This window comes from Hyperolius riggenbachi, chromosome 2 (genome assembly GCF_040937935.1).
Source record: "Hyperolius riggenbachi isolate aHypRig1 chromosome 2, aHypRig1.pri, whole genome shotgun sequence".
Classification (NCBI taxonomy): domain Eukaryota; kingdom Metazoa; phylum Chordata; class Amphibia; order Anura; family Hyperoliidae; genus Hyperolius; species Hyperolius riggenbachi.
In genome coordinates this window covers 487,193,373-487,215,831 of record NC_090647.1, presented here as the reverse complement: position 1 = coordinate 487,215,831, position 22,459 = coordinate 487,193,373, and the positions used below count along the sequence as shown (strand labels likewise).

General features: G+C 47.2%; 2 long non-coding RNA genes across 7 annotated transcripts in view; one reads left to right on the top strand and one right to left on the bottom strand.

The window, feature by feature from the left end:
• Positions 1-3,372: 3,372 nt before the first annotated feature.
• LOC137547131 (uncharacterized) lies at positions 3,373-12,620 on the bottom strand. The gene is made up of 3 exons (XR_011026493.1): positions 12,429-12,620; positions 6,531-6,713; positions 3,373-3,739 (listed from the first exon to the last, which is right to left on the bottom strand). It is a non-coding gene; the product is annotated as an uncharacterized lncRNA (long non-coding RNA).
• Positions 6,528-22,459, top strand: part of LOC137547132 (uncharacterized) — a 155,725-nt gene continuing 139,793 nt past the window's right edge. For 3 of the 6 annotated variants that reach the window (XR_011026496.1, XR_011026495.1, XR_011026494.1), the window contains exon 1: positions 12,221-12,626. This is a non-coding gene — a long non-coding RNA (uncharacterized lncRNA). Of the gene's footprint in view, positions 6,751-11,523; positions 11,590-12,220; positions 12,627-22,459 lie in introns of those variants that run through there. The other 3 variants (XR_011026499.1, XR_011026497.1, XR_011026498.1) reach the window with 2 other exon arrangements.

The following is a 22,459-nucleotide window of genomic DNA, read 5'->3' as shown; positions in this document are numbered from 1 at the left end:
TTCTGTGCGAGCGCGCGAGAGAGCACCTCCCGTGGCGGCACAGAGCAGTCTTCCCCTGACTATCCTCACACAATCTAATCCCTGCCCCAGTTATAGATGCATAGTGTACTGGTAAAGCTGTTGCCTTTGATGTAGGGTTTAGGTCTTTTGACAAGGGTTCAAATTCTGGTTCAAGCTAGTACATAAAACAGTAAGGAGTCTTTGGGCAAGGCTCCCTAATGATCTTGGTTGCCTGTGGAGCGCGCCATAACTGGCTACAGCTCTGGTGCTTTGAGGCCGCCAGGAAAAGAGCACAATATAAATGGTCTTTGTCTTGTCTAATGGCGTATCATATTACAGGTAGTCAGGGCCAGCCTTAGGTTTCACAGCGCCTTGAGCGAAACCTGATTTTTGTGCCCCCCCCCCCTTCATCCTCTTCCCACGTGCATATACACGCACGCACGTAAACACACACACAGGCCCATATGCAATTCCCCTTTTCTTCTGAGATATATCCTAGAACAGTGGTTCCCAACCTTTTTGACGTTGTGACACATCATGCCAAATGTTCAGATCTCTGTGACACGTCACGTATGTATAATACTATTAACCACGAATGGATGGAAAGAATGCATTACCCTGAATACACTTAAAAATGAAGGCTAGAACCTTTCAGGAATATTAATAAAAACAATCAGTGAGACAGTTAGCCGCCTTCCCCCATTTAGAATGATAGCACAGCACTGACAATTTGCACCACGCGTTATAACCACATTGCGCCCCCCCCAAAAAAAACCGCCCCAGACTCAGTATAGGTAGGTAGCCAGGTATAGGTGCCCCCAGTATAGGATCTCATGTGTAGGTGCCCTCAATATAGGTTGCCAAGCATAGGTGCCCCAGTATAGGAAGTCAGGTGAAGGTCTCCATCCCCCCATAGGTAGCCAGGCGTAGGTGCCTCCAGTATAGGTAGCCAGGTGTTGGAGTCCTCAGTAAAGGTAGCCAGATATAGGTACCCTCAGTATAGGAAATCAGGTGTAGGTGCCCTCAGTATAGGCAACCAGCTATATGCGCCCCCTTGGAAGCTGGCGCCCTGAGCGACCGCTCCGGTCGCTCATATCAAAGGCCGGTTATGCAGGTAGTCCCCGGTTAACGAACGAGATAGGGACTGTAGGCTCGTTCTTAACCTGAATCCTTCCTTAAAGGGGACCTTAACTGAGAGTGATATGGATGTTTCCTGTTAAACAATACCAGTTGCCTGGCAGTCCAGCTGATCTCTGTGGCTGCAATAGTGGCTGAATCACACCCTGAAACAAGCATGCAGCTAATCCAGTCTGATTTCAGTCAGAGCACCTGATCTGCATGCTTGTTCAGGGGCTGTGGCTAAAAGTATTAGAGACACAGGATCAGCAGGCGATTCAGGCAACTGGTATTATTTTAATAGGAAAAATCCATATCCTTCTCAGTTTAGGTTCCCTTTAAGTTGGGATGCTGTGCTATCTCTGTCCCCTGTGCTTCCAGTGTCCCCCTCTGTGTCTCTAGTGCCCCCTAATGCAGAGTATGCGCAGTGGAAGGCGCAACAAGTCTCACCTGCTTCCAGGGTGGCTCCGGGCCAATCAGCGGCATCCTCTCACCCCTCAATGTTCCTCCCGGCGGCTTCACTAGCGTCGCGTAATGACGCAATCAGAAGGAGACCCCGCGGCTCCTTCTGATTGCGTCTTTACGCGACGCTAGTGAAGCCGCCGGGAAAAACATTGAGGGATGAGAGGATGCCGCTGATTGGCCCGGAGCCGCCATGGAAGCAGGTGAGACTTGTCGCGTCTTCCGCTGTGCATACTCCGCATTAGGAAAGTTGGTTCCAGAGGTAGTCCCCGGGCTGCGTGATGTCATCGCTGCAGGTCGGCAGGCGTTCGTATCGGCAGGTCGTTCGTAAGTCGGGCGTTCGTAACCCAGGGACTACCTGAATTATTATGTATTTATATAGCACTGGCATCTTCTGCAGCACTTCGCAGAGTACATAGTCATGTTACTGACTGTCCTGTGTCTTTAGATGAGCTCACAATGTAATCCCTGTCATATGTTTAGTAACTAAGGCATTATTTTCTTCATTGGATGAGAGGGGGCTTTGTTAAAAAGTTTTACTGTGCAGGCCCACCGTCTTTGAATTACACCACTGCTAAGTTTGTGTACATTTGTCCTAGCCCATCATGACCATGCCCAGTTTTGGGTGCCATGCCCATATTTTGTCACGACATGCTATGCGCACAGCAGGTCCCCAGCTGCCCCAACAGTGTATCCAGCACTGCTCAAGGCCCACTAACAGTATGTTTTGTGTTAATCTACGGATGTAGTCAATCAGCTCTGCTAAGACATTAAATTACCTATCCTTTGAACGTTACTGGTTTCCTGCAAAACAGGGACTGCTGGTGGGCCTTGAGGACAATATCGGGGAACATTGGCTTAGTACTTTGAGTACTTGCATCAGAGTACTCTTAACAAATATGTGTGTTGATGTCCATTTGGAGGCGCTGAGAGCTTAGTTACTTGCATAAATGTACCGCTCAGTTCACTTTTCACCCAGCTGCTATACTGTATGTGAAAGGTCCACAAAATAATCATCTCAGTGGCGCTTGGATCTGCATAAATAGATGATGACAGCACTACAAATAGTAATGTGTGTTTTAATGCCAATTAAATGTACAGTGATAATAAATGCATTTATTATCATCGTATATTTAATTGGCAATAAAACGGAGGTATTTTAATTAAACTAATAGTGGTATATGTAGGGTTAATTAATATGTGAAATATTATTATTATGTAACAAACATACACAGTACAGTATATAGTGCAGTCATTATCTATTTAGATAGCAGGTCATTTTGGCACCTAATTTGGGCTCTGGAAATTGTTGGATCCCTGAATTACCCTTGCGTGGGGCGCGTAGCATAGCACTAGTAATATGGTGGCAACCGGATTCGTCGTTTGCTGCTGTGCACCGCCAAAGCGCTAGTCCTAAGCTAAGCGCCCCACGCAAGGATAATTCAGGGATCCAGCAATTGCCAGACCCAGAACAACATCTCCCTTTGAGTTTCTATAACTCGGAGGGGGAATAGTATTTAACTCCACCGGGGATTTGAGCGGCAGCAGGGAGAGCCATCATTCTGCCCACCCTGCGCCCAGCGCCCCGGTGGCAGGGCAATACATACGCCCACTGAGATCATACTTTTTCAGAAAATGTGTTTACTAAAATATGGTTACATTTTATAATATGTGTGTACATAAGACATTGTGCTTCTTGCAGCTTACTAACAAAAATGTTTCCCGAAGTTTCAATAGCTCACTATTGTGTTCATTTTTACCACCATCTTAAGTTCTTAAGAAAAAGACCCGGAGTTTTGCATGTGTTTCATTTATATTTATATTGTTCAGGTATGTATTGTATTTTTCACTTTTCAGCAGCACATTCAACATTTTATTAGGTGACATCGCACTTACAACAAACAACAACACACAAGGTAAATATAATGCATACAATTAATGAAAGTATTATGTATACAATAAAAGTACAAAAACAATAAGTACACATAGTATGGATAGCATTTATAATAATAAATTACTATGTTTTAGAACCCAGTGGTCAGTATCTGGCTATCAAACAAATCTTAATTGGACTCTCTCTGATTGCAGAAGGGATTTATATGACTGTATGAGTCCCCCAAGGCTCTGTCTTCGGCCCCCGACTTTTCTCCCTCCACAGCTCCTGCCATGGCATTAACAACAAACGTCAACACACAGGGCAAATAGAATAAACACAATTAATGAAAGTATAATATATACAATAAAAGTACAAATACAACAAAAGTACACATAGTAAAGATAGCATTGCACTCACTAAATGGTACTCTATAGAACTACTGAAAGGCACACTAGGGACTCTAGAATGTGGAGTTCATTAGATGGTCTGAATCAGGGGCCTGATATGTTCTTTTTCATTAAGTGGCGATGTACATTTTAAACAAACGTACTTTTCAAGAGGTTTCCTAAAAAATGATGCTGAAGTGCTGAGAGAGTGCAAAGGATTGAAAAGTAATAATTATTAAAAACAGCTACTGTGAAAGATGTACACATGTATAAAAGACGCCTGGAAAAAAGGGCGCAGGGGATTGCAGCTAGTAAAATATCGCTAAGCTAGGTGATATTCTACTACTGCATTTTGATAGGAAAATATCGGAAAATACAGATACTCTACTTATATCATATGGCTAAACCTAAACCTACTCTCACACAGAACCTTTCCCTGCTGCTACCTAAATCTAAGACCCCCCCCCCCCCCCTGGTGGTGCCCAACTCTACCCCAAACCCTCCACCCCACCATGGTGCCTAACCCTAAGACTCCCCCTGGTGGTGCCTAAACCTAATCCACACTGGTGGTGTCTAAACCTAAATCCCCTCCTAAAGCTAACCCCCCCTCCTCTGCAAAGCCACATTATGCGGCTATGAAGGTAAATTTTGGCAACCGAAGGCACCCAGTTAGCGGCAAGAGGGGCAATTTCCACAGACAGGCTTTGTAAGCCTGTTTGGGCAAATTGTCCCCTTTTGCCAATAATCAGGAGCATCAGGCTGCCGAAATTTACCTAACAATCATTTTTATCGAATTGCCATAAAATTGGATCATTTTATTGTATGGTGTGTGGCCACCTTCACACTGTTCAAAACTGTTAAAGGATACAAGAGCCCAAATGGTAAAGATTACAAATCAAGTTGTGCTAGTGATGGGGGGGAAGGGGGGTCAGCCTTCACTTACCGCACCCTCTGTTCAAAGATGCGCCCGTCCATTCTCCTGTTTCACACCCCCCCCCCCCGTTGTGGAAATACTGCGCCGCGCATGTGCAGTATTTCCTTTCTTCTCCCCGTGAACGAGCTCCTAGGTCATCGCTAGACGCGCTTGCTCGCTCGCTTCCTCCCACCTTCTTTGGCTCCCTGCCAGCCAGCGCGTCTTCACAGCAGGAGCTGCCAAGGGCTGTGGCGCTTCTAGCGATTACGTAGGAGCGCGTTCACGGTGTAGAAGAAGGGAAATACTGTTCAGCGCAGTATTTCCATAGTGGATGCTTGGGTCGGGAGCCGCAATCAAGATCTGAAACAGAGGAATGGAGACACCCATCTTTAAACAGAGGGAGCGGTAAGTGAAGGCTGACGCCCTCCCACTAGCACAACACGATTTTTAATCATTACTAGTTATGCTCTGGTATCTTTTAAAATTAAATTACTTTTAACAAAAAGCATAAAAAGGCACACTGTGTTCAATTCTCATATCCGACAGCTGCTGTCAGTGGACTGTGAGTGACGCATGCATTACAAACAAGTGATTGTCTACAAAAAAAGTGGATATTTTCTGTGTATGTGAGTAAATCTTCCCTTTTCATTTTTATCATTGTCAGAGTATTTAATAAACAGGATATTTTCATGTTAATTTCTACAACTGGTCACTAGATGGCGATCTGGTAACATTACAGATTACATAGAAGATGAGACTGGAACTCCTAATCCCCACATGGCCACGAAGAATTGTGTACGGTTGTCCTGTTTCTGTATGATGCTGATGGAGCTGGGAGAGACTAGATACACGGACCTCTGCTGCCGCTTCCGCTATCATCTCCCCGGAGCAATATGGGCTTGATTCACAAACCCGTGCGCGTGCTAAACAGCACGTGAAGTTTTGCGCACGATAATGCAGACCATGGCCTCGATTCATAAAACTGCCTGCGAGCGGGGAAAGTCGAGCGGGGAAACACCGCTGTCGGTATTTCCGCCTTCAGGGTGGTAATTCATAAAAATTTAGCTACTTGTGATATACGTGCAGAGATACTCCGCTGTAGGCAGGCGTTAGGCTGTCGGGAGACGTGCGGAAACAGGGGAAGCAGGCGGAATCCCTCCGTGCGGTGTTCTCTCTGCAGCTGCTTGGGAGGTCTGTCCCATTCACTGCAACGGATTCCGCACGCTTCTCGCCACATCAGAGGTAGCGGTAATACCCGTCCGCATACCGCTACCTCTAATCTTTATGAATTGACATTTGTTACTGTTGCTGTGATAATCACTGCGCAAGGCGGTGATTGATCACTCTGCTCGCAAATGTCGGCTTTTCATGCGGAAAAAGCCTTTATGAATGCATATTTTGGTGTGTGGTCGGTAAAGTGAGCGTTTTTTTGCATTTCCGAATGCGGGAATGCTTTATGAATCGAGGCCCATGTCCGCGAGTGGCACTTCACATGCTGTTTAGCACGCGCACGGATTTGTGAATCAAGCCCTAAGTGTGTACAGGTTACCATGGCAACCGGAACGCAGCTGCCTTGTTCAAAGCCCTCCCCTTCACATATACACTGCCCCATTGCCTGTCACATGTCCCCGCTGTTTATCGGGATCTATCTTCCCTGGTATCCGTCATTACATACAGCTATAATACCTCAGTGCAGCTATAATACCTCAGCAGCGTCTTGTTAGGGTCACGTGCTAGAATGACAATTTTTCGTTATGAAAAAACAGACTGGAAATACCTGATTACACAGGGAGAGCAATTTCTATCTCTGGCCACAAGGGGGAGCGTCACTCCTGTACAAGCTGCTAGTCGGGTATGTCTCCTGTCTGGCACTCCGGGATGTCGCTGATTTTGCAGAAGAAGCCCAGGAGAAGCTGAAGACGCGCCTGTCTCTGCCGCTGCCCGGAGGATAAACACGCCGCTGCACGAGGATAAACAACACATCACCATGGCAACAGGTGCACGAGCCTTCCTGTGCAGCATACACCATCCTGTGCGCATGCGCACTGTCCATAGCCTGAAGCTGTCTATCACTACCTATCTACAACCTATTCTTCACTCTGTCTTTCTATAGCTGGCCAAACAGACTGAGATATTAATAGTGGTATATGTAGGGTTAATTAATATGTGAAATATTATCATTAATAATAATAATAATTATTATTATTATTATTTTGTAACAAACATGCACAGTACTGTTTATAGTGCAGTCATCAATTTACTAAGACCCAATCGCTACTGAACGAAGCAGGTCATTTTGGCACCTAATTTGGGGTCTGGAAATTGCTGGATCCTTGAATTACCCTTGCGTGGCATAGCACTAGTAATATGGTGGCAACCAGCATTTGCTGCTGAGCGCCGTCATAGCACTAGTCCTAAGCTAAGCGCCACACGCCAGGGTAATTCAGGGATCCAGCAATTGCCAGACCCGGAATTACATCTCCCTTCAAGTTGCTACAACTCGGAGGGTGATAGTATTTAACACCGGCGGGATTTGAGCGGCAGCAGGGAGAGCCATCATTCTGCTCACCCTGCACCCAGCTCACCGGCGGCGGGACAATACATATGCCCACTGTAATCATAATTTTTCAGAAAATGTGTTTGCTAAAATATGGTTACATTTTATAATATGTGTGTACATAAGACATTGTGCTTCTTGCAGCTTACTAACAAAAATGTTTTTCCAATGTTTCAATAGCTCACTATTGTGTTCATTTTTACCACCATCTTAAGTTCTTAAAGGACTTACGAGCCCAAATAGGTAAAAAAAGAGAAGTACCTTAATCACTTTTAAATACACGGAGGACGCCATCCGTGTCCTCCCGCCGGGTCCCCGCAGTGTGATAGCCCCCGTGCCGCTACCGACCCCACGGACGGGGTCGGGCTCCCCTTCCTCTCCTAAGATGGCCACCAGAGCTGGCCGTGGCTGCGCAGTCCGCATACACGTTAGTGCGGCTGCACAGCTCTAGGGCCCTCCCCCCCATCCACGCACAGTAGCGTGGATCGAGGCGGGAGGCCCTAGAGCTGCGCAGCCGCAGTAACGTGTATGCGGATTGCGCAGCTGCGGCCAGCTCCGGCGGCCATCTTAGGAGAGGAAGGGGAGCCCGACCCCGTCCGTGGGGTCGGTAGCGGCACGGGGGGCTATCACACTGCGGGGACCCGGCGGAACTGAACGGAGGGCGCGGATGGCGTCCTCCGTGCATTTAAAAGTGATTAATGTACTTCTCTTTTTTTACCTATTTGGGCTCGGAAGTCCTTTAAGAAAACAACCCGGAGTTTTGCATGTGTTTAATTTATATTTATATTGTTCAGGTATGTATTGTATTTTTCACTTTGAAGCAGCACATTCGACATTTTATTAGGTGACATCGCACTTACAACAAACAACAACACACAAGGTAAATATAATGCATACAATTAATGAAAGTATAATGTATACAATAAAAGTACAAAAACAATAAGTACACATAGTAAGGATAGCATTTATAACAACAAATTATTATGTTTTAGAACCCAGTGGTCAGTATCTGGCTATGAAACAAATCTTAATTGGAATCTCTCTGATTGCAGAAGGGATTTATATGACTGTTGGAGTCCCCCAAGGCTCAGTCCTCAGCCCCGACTCTTCTCCCTCCACAGCTCCTGCCATGGCATTACCAACAAAGGATAACACACAGGGCAAATAGAATAAACACAATTAATGAAAGTATAATATATACAATAAAAGTACAAATATAACAAAAGTAAACATAGCATTGCACTCACTAAATGGTACTCTATAGAACTACTAAAAGGCACACTAGGGACGGAGTTCATTAGATGGTCTGAATCAGGGGCCTGATATGTTCTTTTTCGTTAAGTGGCAATGTATATTTTAAACAAACATGCTTTTCAATAAAAAGAAGTTTCCTAAAAAATGATGCTGAAGCGCTAAGAGAATGCAAGAGATTGAAAAAGTAATAATTATTAAAAACAGCTACTGTGAAAGATGTACACATGTATAAAAGACACCTGGAAAAAAGGGTGCAGGGGATTGCTGCTAGTAAAATATCGCTAAACTAAGTGATATTCTACTACTGCATTTTGATAGGAAAATTTCGGAAAATACCGATATTCTACTTATATGGCTAAACCTACTCCTACTCTCACACAGAACCTTTCCCTGCTGCTGACTAACCCTAAGACACCCCCCCCCCCCTTTCCTCCCGGTGGTGTCCAATTCAACTCAAGCCCTCCCCCCCCCCCCCCCATGGTGCCTAGCCCTAAGACTCCCCCTGGTGGTGCCTAAACCTAATCTACCCTGGTGGTCCCTAAACCTAAATCCCCTCCTAAAGCTAACCCCCCCTCCTCTGCAAAGCCACGTTATGCGGCTATGAAGGTAAATTTTGGCAACCGAAGGCGCCCAGTTAGCGGCAAGAGGGGCAATTTCCACAGACAAGCTTTGTAAGCCTGTTTGGGCAAATTGTCCCCTTTTACCAATAATCAGGAGCATCAGGACGCCGAAATTTACCTCCTAACAATCATTTTTATCGAATTGCCATAAAATTGGATAATTTTATTGCATGGTGTGTGGCCACCTTCACACTGTTCAAAACTTTTAAAGGATACCTGAGCCCAAATGGTAAAGATTACAAATCATGTTGTGCTAGTGATGGGGGGGGGGGGGGGGGGGGGGTCAGCCTTCACTTACCGCACCCTCAGTTCAAAGATGCGCCCGTCCATTCTCTTGTTTCACACCCCCCCCTCCCCCGTTGTGGAAATACTGCGCCGCGCATGAGCAGTATTTCCTTTCTTCTCCCCGTGAACGAGCTCCTAGGTCATCGCTAGACGCGCTTGCTCGCTCGCTTCCTCCCACCTTCTTTGGCTCCCTGCCAGCCAGCGCGTCTTCACAGCAGGAGCTGCCAAGGGCTGTGGCGCTTCTAGCGATTACGTAGGAGCGCGTTCACGGTGTAGAAGAAGGGAAATACTGTTCAGCGCAGTATTTCCATAGTGGATGCTTGGGTCGGGAGCCGCAATCAAGGTCTGAAACAGAAGAATGGAGGCACACATCTTTAAACAGAGGGAGCGGTAAGTGAAGGCTGACGCCCTCCCACTAGCACAACACGATTTTTAATCATTACTAGTTATGCTCTGGTATCTTTTAAAATTAAATTACTTTTAACAAAAAGCATAAAAATGCACACTGTGTTCAATTCTCGTATCCGACAGCTGCTGTCAGTGGACTTTGAGTGACGCATGCATTACAAACAAGTGATTGCCTACAAAAAAGTGGATATTTTCTGTGTATGTGAGTGAACCTTCCCTTTTCATTTTTATCATTGTCAGAGTATTTAATAAACAGTATATTTTCATGTTAATTTCTACAACTGGTCACTAGATGGCGATCTGGTAACATTACAGATTACATAGAAGATAGGAGACTTGGATCTCCGTCCTAATCCCCACATGAACACTAGAGATGGGAAGTTCGGATCTTTTCAATGATCCGGATGATTCGAATCCGATCATTGAAGAGATCCGGATCTTTGATCCGAATCTCGGATCATTTTACTACCGGAAGCATTCGGGGGTGAAATGAACAGCAGGACAGGTCTGTGGACAGGAGAAGGAGAGGGGGGTGGACACACAGAGAAGGGGAGAAGATGGACAGAGGGCAGGGGGTGGACACACAGAGAAGGGGAGAAGATGGACAGAGGGCAGGGAGTGGACAGAGATGGGAGGAGGGACGAGCAGAGAGCAGAAATGTTTGCACACAATACCCACATGATGCAATCATATGCTTTACATATATTTCACCTATATGTTCATCTGTACACTTTGAAAGAAAAGGTCGCACAGTGAAAGAAAGCATTCCCAGAAGTGAACTGCAGCTGTTTAGTGCCGAGTGCAGGAGGATCATATTGCCTTTCAATCACACTGTCTGAAAAGTTACTGAGCTGTGCTGAGCCAAACGTTTCCAATGTGATCACTGTGCAGCACTACGGAACAGCCAGCCTATAATGAGCAGCACGTTATATCCAGTATGTGTGCTCTACACATATCTGGCAGTGGCACCCATGTCCCCTCTACCTCTCTCATCTACCTGTGGCTGCAAGGCTGGCTCCCCTCCAACTCAGCGATCCATCCCTGCTCTGCTTCCAGGACCCCGCTGCCCGCTGAGAGGGGGCGTGTCGCTCCTGGCCCCGCCCCTTTTGCGATCCGAATCACTCATTTTGATGATTCGGATGATCGACTCATAAAATAGATTCGGATCAAAGATCCGAATCGTTCATGATCCGGACAACACTAATGAACACGAAGAATTGTGTACGGTTGTCGTGTTTCTGTATGATGCTGATGGAGCTGGGAGAGACTAGATACACGGACCTCTGCTGCCGCTTCCGCTATCATCTCCCCGGAGCAATATGGGCTTGATTCACAAGCAGGGCGTGCTAAACAGTTAGCATGTGAAGTGCCGCTCGCGGACTTTTGCCTGCGATAACAAGGACTTTTGCACGCGATCAGCGGCACGAGTCCGCGAGCGGCACTTCACATGCTAAATAACTGTTTAGCACGCGCACGGGTTTCTGAATCAATCCCTAGTGTGTACAGTAGTGTTGTCCGGATCATGAACGATTCAGATCTTTGATCCGAATCTATTTTATGAGTCGATCATCCGAATCATCAAAATGAGTGATTCGGATCGCAAAAGGGGCGGGGCCAGGAGCGACACGCCCCCTCTCAGCGGGCAGCGGGGTCCTGGAAGCAGAGCAGGGATGGATCGCTGAGTTGGAGGGGAGCCAGCCTTGCAGCCACAGGTAGATGAGAGAGGTAGAGGGGACATGGGTGCCACTGCCAGATATGTGTAGAGCACACATACTGGCTATAACGTGCTGCTCATTATAGGCTGGCTGTTCCGTAGTGCTGCACAGTGATCACATTGGAAACGTTTGGCTCAGCACAGCTCAGTAACTTTTCAGACAGTGTGATTGAAAGGCAATATGATCCTCCTGCACTCGGCACTAAACAGCTGCAGTTCACTTCTGGGAATGCTTTCTTTCACTGTGCGACCTTTTCTTTCAAAGTGTACAGATGAGCATATAGGTGAAATATATGTAAAGCATATGATTGCATCATGTGGGTATTGTGTGCAAACATTTCTGCTCTCTGCTCGTCCCTCCTCCCATCTCTGTCCACTCCCTGCCCTCTGTCCATCTTCTCCCCTTCTCTGTGTGTCCACTCCCTCCCCTTCTCCTGTCCACAGACCTGTCCTGCTGTTCATTTCACCCCCGAATGCTTCCGGTAGGAAAATGATCCGAGATTCGGATCAAAGATCCGGATCTCTTCAATGATCGGATTCGAATCATCCGGATCATTGAAAAGATCCGAACTTCCCATCTCTAGTGTACAGGTTACCATGCGTTCCGCAGCTGCCGTGATCGAAGCCCTCCCCTTTCCATATACACTGACCCATAGCCTGTCACTGCCCCATTGCCTGTCACATGTCCCCGCTGTTTATCGGGATCTATCTTCCCTGGTATCCGTCATTACATACAGCTATAATACCTCAGTGCAGCTATAATGCCTCAGCAGCGCCTTGTTAGGGTCACGTGCTAGAATGACAATTTTTCGTTATGTAAAAACAGACTCGAAATACCTGATTACACAGGGAGAACAATTTCTATCTCTGGCCACAAGGGGGAGCGTCACTCCTGTACAAGCTGCTAGTCGGGTATGTCTCCTGTCTGGCTCTCCGGGATGTCGCTGATTTTGCAGAAGAAGCCCAGGAGAAGCTGAAGACGCGTCTGTCTCTGCCGCTGCCCGGAGGATAAACAACACATCACCATGGCAACAGGTGCACGAGCCTTCCTGTGCAGCGTACACAATCCTGTGCGCATGCGCACTGTCCATAGCCTAAAGCTGTCTATCACTACCTATCTACAACCTATTATTCAGTCTGTCTGTATAGCTGGCTAAACAGACATTACATTTACATCTAATCTAAAAATATGAAGTAAAATTCCACTCGGTGGCCCGAATTCCTGGAGTTTGAACTGCTTTTGAAAGCTGCACAGGTGGCAGCACTGGATGTTTGTTGGGAGTCCTCAGGAGTAGAACAAATAGACTAGCACCATATTGCCATTTTCTACAGTGGGTACTTGGAATAATGTGTACTGGGGAGAAAGACTGGATTGGTCACTACATTCCTATATCCCTATACTAAAGGTGCCCAGTAATGGTACAATGTCTATTGCACGATCTAGTAGAAGCAGAGCCGGCCTTTGGGGTAGGGCAACTGGGGCAATCGCCCCAGGCCCCGCGCTTGAAGAGGCCCCGCGCCACCTGACCTCCCGCTGCCCCCCCCCCCCCCCAGGCCACGTGCCGGAGCGGCCAGCAGGAGGAGAGCAGCGCAGTGGAAGGAGAGCAGCGGCGGAGAAGGCCCCCCCCCCTTCCCTCACCTTAGTGCTCTCCCTCCCTCGCTCTCTCCTCCAGAACTAATGTACGGGTGGCTGGCAGTGGGCGGAACTTACCTTCCGTCTCACTCCAGCGCCGGAAGTTCTGGTGCCGCTGCTCTGGTCTGGACCAGACCAGAGTAGTGGCAAATCCATCCCGCGCCGGCCCTGCATTAAGACGGAGGTAAGTTCCGCCCGCTGCATGCCAGCCACCGCACATTAGTTCCGGAGGGGAGAGTGAAGGAGGGAGAGCACTAAGGTGAGGGAGGGGGGGGGGGGAGACGTCCGCCCTTCCCCGCTGTCCCCACAGCTCTCCCTCTTCTCTGCGCTGCTCCCCTCCTGCTGGGGGACACCTGGCTACCTATTTTGGGACATATACCCCCGACTACATACACTGGGGACATATACACCTGCCTACATATACTGGACACATATACCCCTGGCTACATATACTGGGCACATACACCCCTGCCTACATATACTGGGCACATATACCCCTGGCTACATACACTGGGCACATATACCCCTGCCTAAATATACTGGGCACATATACCCCTGACTACATATACTGGGGACATATACCCCTGGCTACATATACTGGGTACATATACTTGGGACATATGCCTCTGGCTACATATACTGGGCACATATACACCTGGCTACATATACTGGGGACATATACACCTGCCTACATATACTGGGCACATATACCCCTGACTACATATACTGGGGACATATACCCCTGGCTATATGTCCTGGGCACATATACCTCTGGCAACATATACTGGGGACATATACCTCTAGCTACATATACTGGGCACATATACATCTGGCTACATATACTGGGCACATATACCCCTGGCTACATATACTGGGGACATATACCCCTGACTACATATACTGGGCACATATACCTCTGGCTACATATACTGGGGACATATACCCCTGACTACATATACTGGGCACATATACCCCTGGCTACTTGTTCTCGGGACATCTCTACCCCTGGCTATCTGTTCTGGGGACATCTATACCGCTGGCCACCTATTCTGGGGACATCTATACCGCTGGCCATCTATTCTGGGGACACCTATAGACCTGGGGCTACCTATTTTTGGGGAACCACTGCTGTCAGATTGAGTGTATTTTGGGGAACTGCTGCCAGGTGAGAGGTGTCTACCATATTAAGGGGGCATTCTGCCTATTTATGTGAAATGCTGTCTATTTATGTGCCTCATGACTGCTGAATTTGTCTTGTTGGGGGCCTCATGGTTACTGAATTTGTGTTGTTGGGGGCCTCATGATTTGTTGGGGGCCTCAAGATTGCTGAATTTGTCTTGTTGGGGGCCTCATGATTGCTGAATTTGTCTTGTTGGGGGCCTCATGATTGCTGAGTTGGTCATGTTGGGGGACTCATGATTGCTGAATTTTGCAAGACAAAAGTTACTACAACAATGTGAATTTTGTGAAACATGAACCTTAGAATTTTAAAATTAATTGAAGCATGAGCTCCCCCACCCCCGCACTTAAAACCACCATGCAAATGTTTGTTTTTATATTGGTTGGCTTAGTGACCTTAAAGAGACACTGAAGCGAAAAAAAATAAATGATATAATGAATTGGTTGTGTTATATGAATAATTACTAGAAGATTAGCAGCAAAGAAAATATTCTCATATTTTTATTTTCAAGTATATAGTGTTTTTTCTAACATTGCATCATTCTCTAATATGTGCAGATTACACAACACTCAGCATTCAAAATGATTCTTTCAGAGCAGTCTGTGAACTAATGAACTCTCCTCTGCCAGAGGAAAAGTAAATAGTTAACTAACAGTTGAGATAATAAAAGTCAGATAACAGCCCTCTCCACACTTTTGACAGTCATAGAGATAATGGCTTTTTTGTATAGAGATAACAACTGGAGTTTCTTAACTCTTCCTGTACTGGAAACAATTAGACTGATGTATCTGATCTTAATGTTTTATTTCTTAGCTGTACTACACATATATATCATAATATCATAGTTTTTTTTTCGCTTCAGTGTCTCTTTAAGCTGACATAATTGTTTTCAAACAATAATAATAAGGAATACTACATTAAAGGCAGACAAGCCCATGAACGTGGCGATACGGTATATGGCCTACACTTATGGCTCCCGCATGTGACACTCGCCCCAGGCCCCGCATACGCTAAGGCCGCTTCTGAGTAGAAGGGTGAAGTATTTGGCTATCAAACAAATGTTATCACTGAATTATTCATCTATAAAGCAGAATGCAGAAGAACTACTACACTACACTACACTTTTTTTAAATGACAGTGACACTCTTCTAAAATACTCTTTAGGCCTGGGACACACTAGGAATTGCTGCAGTGCTTTAACCAGGGGCGCCTCTGGCCTTTTTGTCACTCCAGGCAAGAAAACCTATGGCACCCCCCCCCCCTCCTTCCCTTCCCATGCTGCCACCATGTCCGTGAAATAAAAAAAATAAAAAAAAAGCATAACATGCTGACCTCAGAGCATGTTCAGATACCATGTTTTCACAAATCAGTTCAGACATATTTTTTACCATACACCATACCTGCAGATCAAATGCAGATACCATGTCCACTGCAGATCAAATGCAGATTCCATGCCCCCCACAGATCAAATGCAGATACCATGTCCCCTGCAGATCAAATGCAGATACCATGCCCCCCACAGATCAAATGCAGATACCATGTCCCCTGTAGATCAAACGCAGATACCATGCCCCCCATAGATCAAATGCAGCTACCATGTCCCCTGCAGATCAAATGCAGATACCAGGCCCCCCACAGATCAAATGCAGATACCATGTCTTCTGCAGATCAAATGCAGATACCATGTCCCCTGCAGCTCAAACGCAGATATCATGCCCCCTACAGATCAAACGCAGATACCATGTCCCCCACAGATCAAAGGTTGAAGAGATCAGCAGCACCACGTGGATGTATTCAAGCTCTTTATTGCATAAAGATAGCGCCCAGTGACAGCGACAGACGCTGTTTCGGAGACAAGCTCCTTTCTCAAGCTGTATAGGCTCACTCAAAAGAGGTAGCAAACATAAAGGCATTTATATACAGTTTCAATAGGGTCACATGGACCAATCAGATAACATCACAATACAAAAAAGCATAAGTATCCAATCACAGGGCAAAGCATAATGAGAGGACCTGATGGGAAACAGATATGTAAATCAGCAGCCGTTATCACAGCATGATTTGAAAAGTGTCATAACCCCAATGGCCAATCAGCACTTACCAAGTCAGGAGGACCTGATGGGAAACCACAGCAATGTCATAACGCTCCTCCCAATCTCCCAGGGGGCAATGCGAGAAGCGTACTGCTGAAAAACGGAACGAATGACGTCATCCGTTTCCATGCGTAAAAGCGTCCTAGCAATGCGTAAAAATGTACGCATAAGATTCTCAATAGCATCCATGCGTAAAAGCGTCCTAGCGATCACAGATCAAATGCAGATACCGTGCCCCCCACAGATCAAATGCAGATACCATGTCCCCTGCAGATCAAATGCAGATACCAAGTCCCCTGCAGATCAAACGCAGATATCATGCCCCCCACAGATCAAATGCAGATATCATGCTCCCCACAGATCAAACGCAGATACCATGTCCCCTGCAGATCAAGAGCAGATACCATGTCCCCTGCAGATCAAGAGCAGATACCATGTGCCCCCCACAGATCAAATGCAGATACTATGTTCCCTGCAGATCAAACGCAGATATCATTCCCCCCCACAGATCAAACGCAGATACCATGTCCCCTGCAGATCAAATGCAGATACTATGTCCCCTGCAGATCAAACGCAGATACCATGTCCCCTGCAGATCAAACGCAGATACCATGTCCCCTGCAGATCAAACGCAGATACCATGTCCCCTGCAGATCAAACGCAGATACCATGTCCCCTGCAGATCAAACGCAGATACCATGTCCCCTGCAGATCAAACGCAGATACCATGTCCCCTGCAGATCAAATGCAGATATCATGCCCCCCACAGATCAAATGCAGATACCATGTCCCCTGCAGATCAAACGCAGATACCATGTTCCCTGCAGATCAAACGCAGGTACCATGTCCCCTGCAGATCAAATGCAGATATCATGCCCCTCACAGATCAAATGCAGATACCATGTCCCCTGCAGATCAAACGCAGGTACCATGTCCCCTGCAGATCAAACGCAGATACCATGTTCCCTGCAGATCAAACGCAGGTACCATGTCCCCTGCAGATCAAATGCAGATATCATGCCCCCCACAGATCAAACGCAGGTACCATGCCCCCTGCAGATCAAAACAGAAATTTGAGCACAAACAAATAAATGAATGAGTCCTGACTTTCATCAGCAAAAATGCGTGCGTTTTACACAACAATAGGGCTTCTGCCTACTGTGATTAAAGCCTGTAAGCCCACCACATCACCTTGAGAGCATATTTGTTGTTAAAGAGACTCTGTAACTTCAAAAAGATCCCCTGGGGGGTACTCACCTCGGGTGGGGGAAGCCTCCGGATCCTAATGAGGCTTCCCACGCCGTCCTCCGTTCCACAGGGGTCTCGCTGCAGCCCTCTGAACAGCCGGCGACAGGCCCGACTGTAATTTCAATATTTACCTTTGCTGGCTCCAGCGGGGGCGCTGTGGCTGCTTTCGGCTCGGAAATAGACAGAAATACCCGATCTCCGTCGGGTCCGCTCTACTGCGCAGGCGCCGGAGACTTGCGCCTGCGCAGTACAGCGGACCCGACGGCGATCGGGTATTTCTGCCTACTTCGGAGCCGACAGCCGTCAGAGCGCCTGCGCAGGAGCCAGGAAGGTAAATATTACGTCACGGCTGTATGGAGGGCTGCAACGAGACCCCCGAGGGACGGAGGACGGCGTGGGAAGCCTCATTAGGATCCTGAGGCTTCCCCCTCCCGAGGTGAGTACCCCCCAGGGGACGTTTTGCCGTTACAGTTCCTCTTTAACCTTATAATGCTTATAATGCTTGGTGAGAATGATAATTTTTGGAATGCCTGGTGTTAATGTATTGCCTAGCTGGGAAAGAGCAGATCACAGGCATGTGTTATGTTTGTAACCCATTAGCTACTCACAAGACCTCAATAATATGCAAATTGAGGCTCTTTCTGGTAATTCTGATCACATGGAAAGGTGTCAGTGTTTTCTCTGCTGGTCTGGTGAGACTTTATCACACTGAATCTGCCGCCATGTCGCCGAGAGAGGAGGGGGACAGGGCACCACATTCAACGAGCTCAGCAGGAAGCTGCTGAGTTCCGTGCACTGCCTGCGCATGCCATTCTGGCTGTTTTGCTGATACTTTGTTGGGGTTGCTCACAAAGGCACCCCCAGACTGAGCGGCCCTCCAGCACTGCGTCTCCCTAGATACTGTGCCCTGGAGACAGAAGTCTATCCATGCTCCCCCTGCTTCTGGTCGGCAGGGAAGGGGGCGGGTCTAAAGGCAAAGCACGATGCAGCTCCGCTCCACACTGGCCCTGTGTTGGGGAAGGCGTGGCCATATAGGAGGAGCAGAGCACATGTGCTTTGTTTCTATGGGCCCTGGGGCGGACCTAGGTGGGGGTGTGTTTGAGTCTTCATAACAGCGATGCAGCTGCGGACAGTATGGAAACAAAGGTGCATGTGATTGACAGGCGCACTACAGGGCCCAGCGGCGTCGCCCTTGGCAACCAATGCGCCCCAGGTGGTTGCTTTTACTGCCTGTCCTGTCAGGCGCCCCTGGCTTTAACTACTTAAAGTAAGTGTACAAGCAAATAAAAAAAAAATCCACTTACCTGGGGCTTCTTCCAGCCCGTGGCAGCCGTCCTGTGCCCTCACCGCAGCTCCGGAGGCTCCCGGTCTTCTCCACTGCAGAACTCGACCTCGCCAGGTCAGGTTCTGGGTCAGCATCTTCTGCGCTCCACCGCGCGGGTCACGTGGTCCAGCCAGCGTCATGAGGAAGGTACTGCGCAGGCGCAGAACTACTGTGCCTGCGCAGTACCGTCCTGATGACATCAGCCAGACCACGTGACCCGCGCCATGGAGCGCAGAAGAGGCCGACCCGAAACTCGACCTGGCGAGCTGATTGGAAAGTGATCTGCTGCTTATCCATACACCACAGGCTGATTTCCGATTAATTTCATGCTGAAATCGATCCGGAATTGGCCTTTTGATGCCGCACCCGCCTCTTCAAAGGCCGGATGCTGTCCACTTCCTAATGGTCCATATGCATCTCCCCCTCCCCAGCAGGTGCCCAGTGCACTATACATTACCTATCCATGTCCACCACTGGCTCCTGGATCTGTCCTTCGTCCATACATGCACCCCACGTGCGTGACATAATTTATGCTTCTGCACATACATGTCCTGCCCGCACGTGCCCCTGTCGTGCTCCCGGCTGTGGCAGCGTTCTGTGCCTGCGCAGTACTAAGGCGCAGAGTGTTCCTGGCAGTGGTAGCGTTGCGGGGGTGGGGGGCGCACGTGTGGCCTAGCCACATGTGCGCAGAAAAGCACGGCTATCCAGATTACTGGCGGTGGTGGAGATAAGAAGTCAGATCGGCCGGAGAGGATGACGAGGGAGACCACACACCTCATGGGGCTGGAGGAAGCCCCAGGTTAGTATAAATACACCTATATTTAAAGCCTCACATAAAAAAAATCAGTTTTACTCACCTGGGGCTTCTACCAGCCCCCTGCAGCCATTGGGCTTTCTGCCCTCTGTCAAGTTATACCCCTCACTTCAGTAAGGAGGTGTTAGGGTGGGGATCACACACCTCTTTGGAACTTGAGAGGGACCAGCCCCTTCTCTTGGAGACCGGAATATACCTAAATCATGATAGATGTGCTAATCATCAAAACCGTACAGGTTATGTTAAACCTCGTAACATTTTTAGGTTTTTCAGAATTTATCAAGAACATTGATATCAAACTTAATTGGTTTGGAGTGAATTGTGGCCCCGAAATATCTCTGCTTTGGCAGGGCTTACCGTGAATTCGGAAACATCCAATCATGTGGTTTGTTCCGAATTTCATAATAAGCGGGTTCTAAAGGTCGATGCCCATTTGGAAAGTCATATTTATGACAAAAGATGGATTTCATATTTGTGAGTTCACAGAAAGGTTTTCCTAAGGCAGTGAAAAGCCAGCTGTTTTCTCTAAGTGGCCTCTTGCAGGATGCTAGCAGGACCCCCTGGTGGTTGGCTCTTTTCATGTAGGCACTGTGGTGCCCCACAGTCTCAAGAGCAGTGTAGGTGTGAGATTTCTCTCTCTCTGCCTGGTGGGGCGTCCTGGACCCTAGCAATATCTTATGATTCTTGCTTTGGGAAAGGAAGTAATTTGGTGATGACAGGAGTATCTGACTTGCCCAAGGGTAATTAGCATGAAGTTGCTACATTTAACCAGGGAGAGGAACTGTGTTAACCCCTGGTTCCCCTGATCTTTTTTAAAAGAAGCCTTTTTCTATCTGCTGTCACTTTTTACTAGTGGCTACAGTCAAAATTTTATAAGGCTCTAAATACTTTATTTGGACGAATAAACGTTTATTCGTCACAGCACCCACCACTTGAGGTGAGTGACAAGGGGTACCTATGGCAGTGGTCCTATGTGCTCCCTTCCAGATACACCTCTGGGCTGGAGATCATGCGGTGAAATAACTGAAATCTACGCCCTGGCAGGGATAACAGGTCCCAAACAGGGCGTAGATTTCAGTCAATTAGTCAATTCAGTCAATTAGTGTGATCCGGAAGTGGTTAATCTATATACATTTATAAACTGGGCGGAACAATGACGCCTGTAAGGGATGCAGCCGTGGAGGGGCCTGCCTCGGGCCGCTTTGGGGGGCAGGAAGGGGCATAGCACATGAGGGAAGAGCAAAGGCCATACACTTCAGCGGATAGGAGAGCCTACTCCCCACCTCCCTCACCTCAGTTTCCCCCTTCAATGCTCCCGCCTCCAGCATTCATAGTTACATAGTTACATAGTTATTTTGGTTGAAAAAAGACATACGTCCATCGAGTTCAACCAGTATAAAGTACAACACCAGCCTGCTCCCTCACATATCCCTGTTGATCCAGAGGAAGGCGAAAAAACCCTTACAAGGCATGGTCCAATTAGCCCCTAAAGGGAAAAATTCCTTACCGACTCCAGATGGCAATCAGATAAAATCCCTGGATCAACATCATTAGGCATTACCTAGCAATTGTATCCATGGATGTCTTTCAACGCAAGGAAAGCATCTAAGCCCCCTTTAAATGCAGGTATAGAGTTTGCCATAACGACTTCCTGTGGCAATGCATTCCACATCTTAATCACTCTAACTGTAAAGAACCCTTTCCTAAATAAATGGCTAAAACGTTTTTCCTCCATGCGCAGATCATGTCCTCTAGTCCTTTGAGAAGGCCTAGGGACAAAAAGCTCATCCGCCAAGGTATTATATTGCCCTCTGATGTATTTATACATGTTAATTAGATCCCCTCTAAGGCGTCTTTTCTCTAGACTAAATAAACCCAGTTTATCTAACCTTTCTCGATAAGTGAGACCTTCCATCCCACGCATCAATTTTGTTGCTCGTCTCTGCACCTGCTCTAAAACTGCAATATCTTTTTTGTAATGTGGTGCCCAGAACTGAATTCCATATTCCAGATGTGGCCTTACTAGAGAGTTAAACAGGGGCAATATTATGCTAGCATCTCAAGTTTTTATTTCCCTTTTAATGCATCCCAAAATTTTGTTAGCTTTAGCTGCAGCTGCTTGGCATTGAGTACGATTATTTAACTTGTTGTCAATGAGTACTCCTAAGTCCTTCTCCAAGTTTGATGTCCCCAACTGTATCCCATTTATTTTGTATGGTGCTAGACCATTAGTACGTCCAAAATGCATGACCTTACATTTGTCAACATTGAATTTCATCTGCCATGTATGTGCCGATATAGCCATCCTATCCAGATCCTGTTGCAATATGACACTATCTTCCTGAGAGTTGATGATTCTGCACAATTTTGTATCATCTGCAAAAATAGCAACATTGCTCACTACTGCATCTACTAGGTCATTAATAAATAAATTGAAGAGCACTGGACCCAGAACAGACCCCTGTGGGACCCCACTGCTAACAGTCTCCCATTTTGAGTACGATCCATTGACCACAACTCTTTGTTTTCTGTCCATTAGCCAGTTCCCTATCCATGAACACAGACTCTTCCCCAGT